The following is a 10,740-nucleotide window of genomic DNA, read 5'->3' on the forward strand; positions in this document are numbered from 1 at the left end:
CATACCCTTCAATACCTGTAGTCCAGTCATGACTACTATTCTACCATGTTTCTGTTATCCCTATAATATCTGGTTTCACTTCCTGCACCAGTAGCTCTAGTTCCTCCATTTTGTTACCTAGACTCCTCGCATTGGTGTACAAACATCTTATTTTTTTCTGTTTGGACTCGCTTACATTTTGTACCCTATTAGGCACAGTCATTCTACAGCCCGTATAACCTATTAGACTAGTATCCACACCGCCCTCGCTCCTTATATACATTCTCCTACCCATGGCTGTATCCTTTCTTACTTCATCTTCTTCCCTCTCAATGCTAAAATCTGGCGTGGAGATTTTCTGGACATCTCCCATCCATCTCCCCCCAATTCCTAGTTTAAAGCTCTCTTTATCAGTTGTGCCAGCCTCCATCCTAGAAGTCTATTTCCTTCCCTACTCAGATGAAGTCCATCCCGAGAGAACTGACCTCTGTCCGTGAATGCCTCCAAGTGGCCATACATCCCAAAGCCCTCCTTATAGCACCACTGCCTAAGCCATCTGTTGACAGTCATAATCTTGTCAGACCTTTGTTGCCCTTCTCTAGGAACAGGAAGGATCCCGCTAAAGATCACCTGAGCCTCAATTTCCTTCAGTGTCTTCCCCAGCCTAGCATAGTCTCCCTTGATACTTTCCAGCGAGAATCTGGCTGTATCATTTGTTCCCACATGAAGGATAATTAGGGGATTCTTTCCCGCTCCCTTTAGGATCCTTTTCAACCTCAGGTCTACATCCCGTATCTTAGCACCCGGAAGACAGCATGTATGTTCTGTAGGAAAATACAAAGACTGCAGAACTTAGTGTAGCGAAGTCCAATACCTTTCTTACGCACTGAGCCAAAGATTCACATTGACTTTAAGAGGCGTGGGATCAAACCCTAATTCACAGAAATATAAAAACAAGACTTACTTCACTAAGTTTTGGTCACTATCCTGGCATGCTCATCTGTACATCCAGCCTCCTGGAGATGCATAAAAATGTGATAACGGTGGCTGTGAATTTCACTTTAAAAGACTCATTGGCAGCTGTTGCTGACTAACTGTGTTCTGTACAGAATTGAGTGTCATAATCCAGGACTTCCTAAGTTCTAAATTCTATGCTGTTTGGTTAGTCAAAAGACAAAATGGAGACATGAACTAATTTAACAGGCATCTGGAACAAGACAAGTGGCTGACTGACAACATCCAGTTCCTGCTGAGCTAGAATTTTGGTACACATTCAAACTGATTTTTGACCTTTTCTTCAGAGTTCACCAAAACACTTTCATGGAATTTCAGCTGTTCAAGTGCCCTTTAGAGATACAAGGTCATATCATCTTGGTTCTGTTGAATTCAGATGGCGCTGCATTGATTTACACCAGTTGAGGATCTGGCTGGCACAGTATAATTACATTTAGTGCACTATGAGCAACATCATCTTTCCTTTTACGTGCCGTTCACCTAGCAGAGAAGAAGGAAGGAATCCAAAAGGTTCAGTAGCAGTCATCTGTAGTGATGGGGGGCTCTTAAGGTAGAAAGGGTACAAGAAGGCACAGGGAGAAAAAAAAAATCTGAACTCTGACCTTCCAACTGCAGGTCGCCCAAAATTATAAGAGAACATGTGTTGACAGGGGGAACTGTTGAAGGCTTAGAGAGTTTATTTGGGAGGCTTGCAAAAATTTGCCACATGGTCAATGTGATCCAGATGTGAATTAGGGCAAACGACCAGATTTACACAAATATGGAGACTCAACCCAGTTATATAGGAGTTGGTTGACCATAAGGAAAGAGGAAAGAAGCAGCTAGAGGAACATGTCCACAAGAGAAGCTGTGACAATTCTGACTGATTTCATGAGATTTGGCACAACTGCAGGGTACAGAGATATCAGAGGAATGACGAATATGTTCAGGCTAGTAGCACCGCTAACTAAAACACAGGTCTTTAAATGCAACATAATCCAGTTTCCATTTACTGGGTCTGTCAAGGTTCCCTCCCCACTCTGAACTCTGAGGTACAGATGTGGGGACCCGCATGAAAGACCCCCTAAGCTTATTTCTACCAGCTTAGGTTAAAACTTCCCCAAGGCACAAATCCTTTCCTTGTCCTTGGACAGTATTGCTACCACCACCAAGTGATTTAGACAAAAATTCAGGAAAAAGGGCCACTTGGAATCTGTTTCCCCAAAATATTCCCCCAACCCCCTTCACCTCCTTTCCTGGGGAGGCTTGAGAATAATATACTAACCAATTGGTTACAATGTGAGCACAAACCACACCCCTTGGTTTTTAGGACACTGAAAATCAATCAGGTTCTTAAAAGAAGAATTTTATTTAAAAAAAAAAAGGTAAAAGAATCACACCTGCAAAATCAGGATGGAAGGTAACTTAACAGGGTAAATGAAAAGATTTAAAAACCACAGAGGATTCCCCTCTGACTCTGCTTTCCAGTTACAAAACAAGAATGACATAGGGAAAATTCACAAGCTAAAACAAAAAATAATCTAATGCATTTCCTTGCCTTACGTACAATTGTTGTAATCTTAGGTGCTCATTTCAGGTATGTTTTCAGGAGATGTTTTTCCTGCCTAGTCCCTCTCTCCGTCCAGAGAGGGAACAAACAAAGAGAGCACAAACAAAACCTTCCTTTGCCCCTCCCCCCCAGATTTGAAAGTATCTCTTTTCCTATTGGTCCTTCTGGTCAGGTGCCAACTAAGTTAATTGAACTGATCAACCCCTTACAAGTAAAACAATTCAGTACAGCTGCCCTGTGTATATTTATGACAGTGTCACTGGAGTGAGGCCCATAGAGATATTCTGTTTTCAAATGCCACTTTCAACCCACAGCAGGATTGCACTTTCAAGCTCCCTAAACCTTTATATTTCTGAATACAAGAGCACAAAATTAATCAAGAAGCCAAAGGACATGAAGAGAAGAAATTCTTTCATTGCCTATCACACCTAGGAGCCTGGGTAACAATCAAGAGGAATTTAAATTGCTCATTCATGAGCAGAAATTTGATCTAGTTGGTATTACTGAAACCTGGTGGGATGACTTCCATGATTGGAATGTTAAGGTCCATAGTTAGAACTAATTTAGGAAGGATTGAGTGGACAAAAGGCAGGAGGAGTGGCATTTTATGTCACAAATGGCATTACCTGTTTCTGAGTCACTGACAACTCAAAAGAACATGATCTTGAATGACTATGGATCAGTGTCCTAATAGATAAAGCACAAGGTGCTACAGACCACCAAATCACACTAGGGAACAGGATGAAGAGCTCCTTATGCACCTATCTATAATGTGTAGGGGGAAAAAAACCTGTGTTATCCTGGGGAACTTCATTCTGAGTGATATATATGCTGGAGGTCTCATGCTCCCAGTATTAAAACTTCCTTGCAATTTCTAATTATAAAAGATGACAATATCGTAACTCAAAAAAAAGTGTTGCATACAACATGGGGGAATTCTATATTAGGCCTCATCTTGACAGATAAAAAGAAACTGATCACAGAACTAAAAATTAATGGTAACTTAGGTAAAAGTGATCATGACTTGATCAGATTTATAATGTGCAATCAAACAGAATGAAGTCTAGACCAGTGATATACATACTTGGTGCTTTGAAAGGGCCAGTTTCACAAAGCTGAAAGTAATTATGAGCCAAATCAGCTGGGAGGAAAAATTTAAATCAGAAAAAATGTGAATGCTAAGTGGGAATTGTTCAAGATCACTTTACTAGATACCCAAAAAGCACAGGTTTCAAAGTAGCAGCAGTGTTAGTCTGTATTCGCAAAAAGAAAAGGAGTACTTGTGGCACCTTAGAGACTAACAAATTTATTAGAGCATAAGCTTTCGTGAGCTACAGCTCACTTCATCGGATGCATTTGGTGGAAAAAACAGAGGAGAGATTTCTGTTTTTTCCACTAAATGCATCCGATGAAGTGAGCTGTAGCTCACGAAAGCTTATGCTCTAATAAATTTGTTAGTCTCTAAGGTGCCACAAGTACTCCTTTTCTTTTTTCCAAAAAGCACAATACCACAATCGAAGAAGGGTCCAATCTCATTCCCTCCTTATCAGATGGAGCGGACCATGGATGTTGCTGTCTGGAACACTCTGTAGCAGCCTGGACCACAAAGGGGTGGGGGGGAGGGGGAGAAAACAGAAACTCAGACCCCTACATAATAATGCTTCTTTGCCTCTTTGGGGATAGGTGTACACATGGCCAGTGTATGCCAGAAGGTCCTGTCCGGCTTGAGGACAGCCTCACTGATGGACAACACAACTTTACCTGGTGACAAGTGATGTCTAGGAGCTGATGCCGAGTATCATGTACCTCCTCTAGGGGGGTGTGAAGCTCCCCCGCCACCCTATGCAGGAGGTCCTGGAACTGATGGAAGTCATCCGGGGTAAAGGAGATACCAAAGCCACTACCTCTTCTGGAAAGGAAAGGAAAACTGGAATCTCCCCTGCTCTGTCGGTACTGTTGGACTGAGCCGCTCTTCCAACATCACCAGTTCCAAGCATGCTCTAGAAGGTGCACGAGATGGGGAAATCGGTGAAGTTTCCTTTGCAGATCAGGCAGGTTCCCAGGGTGGGTACTGGGGCCAATACTGCCAACATCCCAGATCTGGAGGGTGTTGTGGTATACCCACGGTGTGGGAAACCAGTGGCTCTGTGGCAGCTGCAGCAGAGAATACTGCCATGGTGTAGACCACTTCCTGTAATACTGGTGTTGGCAGTATAGGAAGGACGGTCCCTGGCCATCATTCGACTCGTCTGAAGATGAAAACTTGGACATAGCTTCCTTAGGCAGTACCATTAGAGCCGGCAGCAGTGTGTATCTCGTCGGAAGAGAAGGGGAATGGTGTGTCAACTGTGACGTGTCCTGAGGGTGAAGAATAATCTCCCTTGAGGTAGAGACTAAGCCCTAGCATGGGATCCATAGAGGTAGTATCATCAGAGCTGGGCTCATACTCCGCAGCCAGAGGAGCATGCTTGAAAGTCTCAGGCCGATGTACTGGGGGATTCCCTGGCCTAGATCTGAACAAGGCCTCATGGCAACTTCCATGAGGTGCTTCTGGAGGTGAAGAGCCTGACCTTCTCGGGTGCATCCAGGGAAGGACTGGCCTTCTCCCAAGCAGCAGATGCAGCGATGTTGATCGTCGTTGCTCACCAAGAAGGAACGTGGGCAGGAGGCACAGATTTTAGGAGTTTACAAAAAAAAAAAAAAAAAAAAACCCTCCTAATCTAAAAACAGTGAATCAGTAAAACAAACAAACCAACCCTGATTATATACAACTTTGGTTTTTGAAAGTGCGTCACATGCAAGCAGACACTGATAGTTCTGACATGTACCCTCCCACTTTTTACCAGCCTTAAGGGTGAGTGATGGGAAGGAGAGGAGTTGGGGCCTTGGGTAGAAGCACCAGGGAGAGAGGCGTCGTGAGGGCAGGGCCTCAGTTTGAGAGCTGGTTGGTCCCTACTTCTAGGGAGCTTCTGGCACTCCTGTGTGGCGGAGAGAAGGAACTGGAGACACGGTCAGTCTGCCCTCCCTTGCCCTTTATTACCTCTGATGAAACCATGAGGCGAGTCAGGGCGTGTGCACAGACCAACAGACACTGGAGCTGGGGAATTTAAAACTAGATGCATGGTGTGGATTTGTAAACCTTGAGTGGAATATAATAGGGACCATCACTCAAAGAAGAACATGGTAACACCCTGTTAAACAGAGGTATCTGATGACTATATTCCAAAACGCTCACTATTGTAATGATTGTATTTTCCAATGTTTACATGGCAAGAATTTGTTAATCTACGAATACTTCCTAAATAAATAGTAATTAAAAATCTAACTCAAGTTAGTGAAACTCTATGGGCAGGTCTACACTGGGAACTTAGATCAGCATAGTTACGTCACCTGGGGTGTGAAAATATCCATCCCCTTGAGCAACATAGTTAAGCTGATCTAAGGCCCGGTGTAGACACAGTTCTAGGTCAACAGAAGAGCTACCCCCCCCTTGGGGTGATGGATTACCTACACCAACAGGAGAACCCCTCCCAAGCATAAGTAGTATCTACACTGAAGTGCTACAGCTGTGTCAGCATAGCACTTCAGTGTAGACAAGCCCTTAAGACAATTTAGACTTAAAATTGTATATCAAAGTACAAATCTGATTGTTTTTGACACAGCAAAAATATTTAAACTGTTTCTAGTCAGAAGTTCAACTTGTTGAAGCTGTTCAAATGCAATCTCCCCTCTGCATCTCTCTATATCTTCAGTTCACGTCTCATCAAGTTTAATTTTGAAGCTTTGAGTAGATGGCGCATTTCAATTGTTCACCACAAAGTGTCAGTTTCACAGTTTAGTCTGAGAACACAATTACTATAAATCACATGTATGGATAGGATAACATAATACAAAGACCCAGGCAAGATGTTGCAATAGCCAAATTACATGACCAAATGACAGCTCAAAAGGACACGCTGAGGAATTAGAGAAAAGGCAGCATGAGGCGGGGGGGGGGGGAGGGGGAGGCAATGTTAAATGGTTTGGAAATATCACAGGTTTCATTTACAATCAAAAATAATTCCCTGGGTTAAATATTTAAACTAGTAGTTACTACAAAGAAGTTGAAACCAAAATATAGTGGAAGTTTATGTGTGGGGTTCTCTCTGTTGTCTGCATTTGAAGGCCTAGAAACTACCACACACAATGGAGTGATGTGTTAAGGGTATGGAAAGTAACAATTGTTCCTAAAGGTAGGAACGCTGTAAGACCCTGGGAAGTTATGGAGAAGTACTAGAACCAATTACGGCTTTGAAATTTCTTAGGGAAAGTGCATCTGACAAATGGAAGACGTAGTTTCATAAGTACCCATGCTGGAATCAGAGACTCAATGATAGTCTGAAGCATGCTGGCCAGTGACAAGACACTGATTCTTTTTGCTTCTAGCTGAAACAGGCCAGATGACACAGGTAGACAAAATGAAGAACAAAGCTGACATTGATGAATTTCATTCTAAAAGGACCCAATGCCTATCACATTAATGCCAACTAAAAATACACTTGTGCTTTAATAGCACTTTTCCATATAAGCAGTGGCTGTAAGCAGCAGAGACGTTATATCTGTGAGGGGTAACGGGCCACACACTTTTGGACTGAAGAGAAGTTGGGAATAGAAGAATCTCTCTATTAATATATGGTCCACAATTGGAATGAGTCTCTATTCGAGGATGTGAAATTAGATGGGAAATTTTAAGCATGCTGATATAAAATTAAACCAGTAGTCTATCTGGCTTTCCTTTCAATGCTGACAGTAAATCCTTTTCCAGTGTTATAAAAATCCAGCATTTGGCTCCTCATTATAATAAGCCTCTTTGTCTGGGCATCACCAGGGCCTGAAAATAGAAATAACAGCTCCATAACAAAGGAGAGATGTTTCTAATTGTGGGAGAGGGGAATATTCAGCATTTTAAGAGACCTCCTATCTAAGCAAAATCATAAAAATTCATTAAAACACTTTGGAATTCAATTACAGCAGATCTCTCTGATTAGAGACCACAGGCCCTATGACGGCAAACTGACGTGGCCCTTCATCATTCTCAGATAGATACACAGAGCTCACTGCACAGGGAGCTTTCAGAATAGCTGTTAAAAACCAACAGTTGTGCATGCTGTATGTGGACACTATATGATCCCATGACACCTTTCTTATAGTACGGTATTATTCAAAATGTCCAGATCTAGATCAGGACCTCATTTGTGCCAGGTGCTGTTCAAAGACAGACAGCCCTGTACAGTCAAACTCAGTGGTTACCTGGCAACACATTGTTTATGATCACACTCAACTAGGCTGGCAGCTGAATGTCACTCTAGAACCAATCTTTGGCTGTGAAACACTGCCCAATCTCCAGCTGAAATGCACAATTGTATTGTGAGATGCTAGAACACACAGGTCCCTGTGACAAAGCAAATATTGCTTAGACCTCACTTGATCTTATCATAGCTAACTGCATTATTAGCCCCATTTTATTGATGAGGAGAGTCAGAAAGAAGAGAATTTTCAACACCTGGAAAATGGGTTTTTATAAGAACAGCTTTAGTAATCCACGCTAGTCGATCCACAGGAGATTGGAAGGCAGACAGAAAAGTACAGACATCTCCCACTATATAAATTATATTACTGCTTCTGGCATACAGGTTAACATCCAATTTCTGGTTAACATCCAGCCTCAGTAGAGAGTAACAAAGGGTCAGGCCTAAAATTTACTGCAGCTTCTCTGGCATAAAGCCACTTTACAGGAAGGGAGGAAATTCTCTTTTCCTGCAGCAATCCATAGCATTAGGCTTTTCAGAGGTTCTTAAGAGGGAACTCCCTAATTATAGAAAGGAATGGACTACTAGTAATGCTAGTACTTACAATGCTAGCCATTTACAATGCTCTCTAGAACTTGCCCCACCTTGGTCATAAAGTCTTCTGGCCTTCACAATCTGTGCAAAAAAAAAATCTTTTGGAGGTTTTGGAGAGGGCTGGGGGCACGAGGGTTTTGGATGGGTTAGACAATGGTTCTGCTCACAGTTGATCTTGAATTCAAGTATTTCATTAAATGCAGAAATAGGTACAGCGAAATAACCATCTTGCTTTTTTTTGGTGGAGTCTGAAGTTTCTCCTTGTAGAGCTGCTATAAATAGTCTTCTTGTATTCCAAAAAGAATGTTCACCAATGAAAACTAAGACCATTCTGAAGCCCATTGAAAGGAAGAGACTAGTACAAGTGGCAGTGACTTGTTTACATCATCTTTTTTTGTGTCAGAGAGATATGCATCCTGTCAATTGCCTGTGGAGAAGTGACCATAGTTTACTGGAACCCTATTCCTTTATTCTCACACTTGTACACTGCATTAGGTGGTCACAAATGACTTTGCTTTAAGAAGCATGCCACCACGATTCGGTTCAAATGCTTATAACATACATGCAAAGAAAAAGGTTATTATGTGGTGACAAGTGCTTTTTACCTCCTGATCTTAGATGGGCTGACCAAAAAACCACACCAATAGTGTTCCATGACTAGCACAGATATGCCTGGTTATGATTACAGGAGCTGGAAGTGCAGTTACCCTTCAGCTTGCCAAAAGGGCAGTGGGAAACATGGAAGCATAGGATTCTTACCACTGGCTCTCCTAAAACATGCATGGTTTTGTATCATTTCACTTATTTTATAGTAACAGGACACCAGAGGTACATGGTCCAGGAAAAATTAGCATAATGGCACACACCACATTAGAAACTGGAGCCATGTCAATTTGTGTACCAACAAGAAATGGAAAAAGTAAAGAATGATAAACTACAGACATGCTATTCTTCATTTCTTGAAGGCATGGTTTGTTTCCATTACACATGTATACAACTGATATTTTTGTTTAAGTGGTATCCAGAACCACCAGCTTCTAAGACAGGTTTTGATGAAAACTTCTGAGTGATCCATTAATTACACTTTTTTTTTCCTCCTGAAAAGTATGGACCATGGAAGTGGTATGGGAAAAATCAATGTCCAGATCTTAGAATTAAGTGGCCTTAGATGCTACCTTGGACTGTAAAATGATCTTTCTTCCCCTTCCCCCCCAAATTCAAGGTGTGCCCCCACAGTGGATTGCAACCTCAGGGAAACAGTTATTCTGTAATTGTGTCAACTTCCTGCTTTTAAGATTAGAGAAACTGATTAACAAATCTAGCACTTAAGTAAACAGATCTTGTGTTCTGGAAAACAGGCACATGTTATATATACACACTTGTCAAACGGAATCATATGGTGAACCTAAGATAGTGCCAGGGCTCTGATAAATTTCTAGTTATAGCTGTCTCCCATAGCAAGGCTCTGCTTGATTTAGACCCACACCACTTTTTTTTTTTTTGAGGGGGGGGGATGTTGGCAACGGTTACTGTTAAGGATGAATCATTCAGCATGATCAATTTTTCAAGGTTGTAGTAGAAACCCTGCCCCCTCCCACACCAAAAAGAAAAACATCAGAGTGAAATTGGATGGAGTGAAGACAGACAAGAAATTTAACTATCCTGGAGTAGAGCATCATTCTCACTTGGTGCAGTGAATTTAGCTGGGTGAGGCAGGTGTATATTCTATGTCCCTGTGCAAACATTATTCAATTTAGGCCAATTATATGGCTGTCTATGAAGAGGTTGTACTTGAACAATTAGAACTGGGATCATGAAAGAGCAAGTTTGGAAACATATTAGAAATGAATTTAAGGGAATTCCAAATTTTGCACTTCTAAGCTGGAGCAATAAAGCAAGTTTAACTTTCACTGTTATAGTACAAGAGTTAAATAAGAAGCTTTCAATTGGATTATGAAAATACTTGAAGATTTTAACTGTAAAAATGCTTTTTATACACAAAACCTGATTTGTGTTAAGTTGTGCCAAAGTTGAATATTCCTTTAAACAATTAACTATGTTAGCGAGGTCCAAGGATCTGCTGACATAAACACCAGTTCAAAAATATCTAAAAAAGTATCTAGAAATATCAATATAAAATGTTCTGCACAATAACTAAATACAAACTGATCAATATCCTCTTTGGTTAAATTTGAAGACTGTTCTATAAGCAACATATTAAGAAATTTAACCATTTAAGTCACTTAGAATTGCCCTACTATAAAAAGGCTATAACTCTAATGTGCTTATTACTACAGAGTGTAAGTACTATTGGTA

General features: G+C 41.4%; 1 protein-coding gene across 3 annotated transcripts in view; it reads right to left on the minus strand.

Moving 5' to 3' along the window:
* Positions 1–2,066, minus strand: part of LOC122456118 (transmembrane protein 104-like) — a 94,890-nt gene extending 92,824 nt beyond the window's left edge. The window contains exon 1 of one of the 3 annotated variants that reach the window (XM_043493936.1): positions 944–2,066. The gene's annotated coding sequence lies outside the window, so the exon portion shown is untranslated. The remainder of the gene's footprint in view (positions 1–943) is intronic. The other 2 variants (XM_043493935.1, XM_043493937.1) reach the window with 2 other exon arrangements.
* Positions 2,067–10,740: the final 8,674 nt, after the last annotated feature.

Source organism: Dermochelys coriacea, chromosome 10, assembly GCF_009764565.3.
Source record: "Dermochelys coriacea isolate rDerCor1 chromosome 10, rDerCor1.pri.v4, whole genome shotgun sequence".
In the NCBI taxonomy this organism is placed as follows: Eukaryota; Metazoa; Chordata; order Testudines; family Dermochelyidae; genus Dermochelys; species Dermochelys coriacea.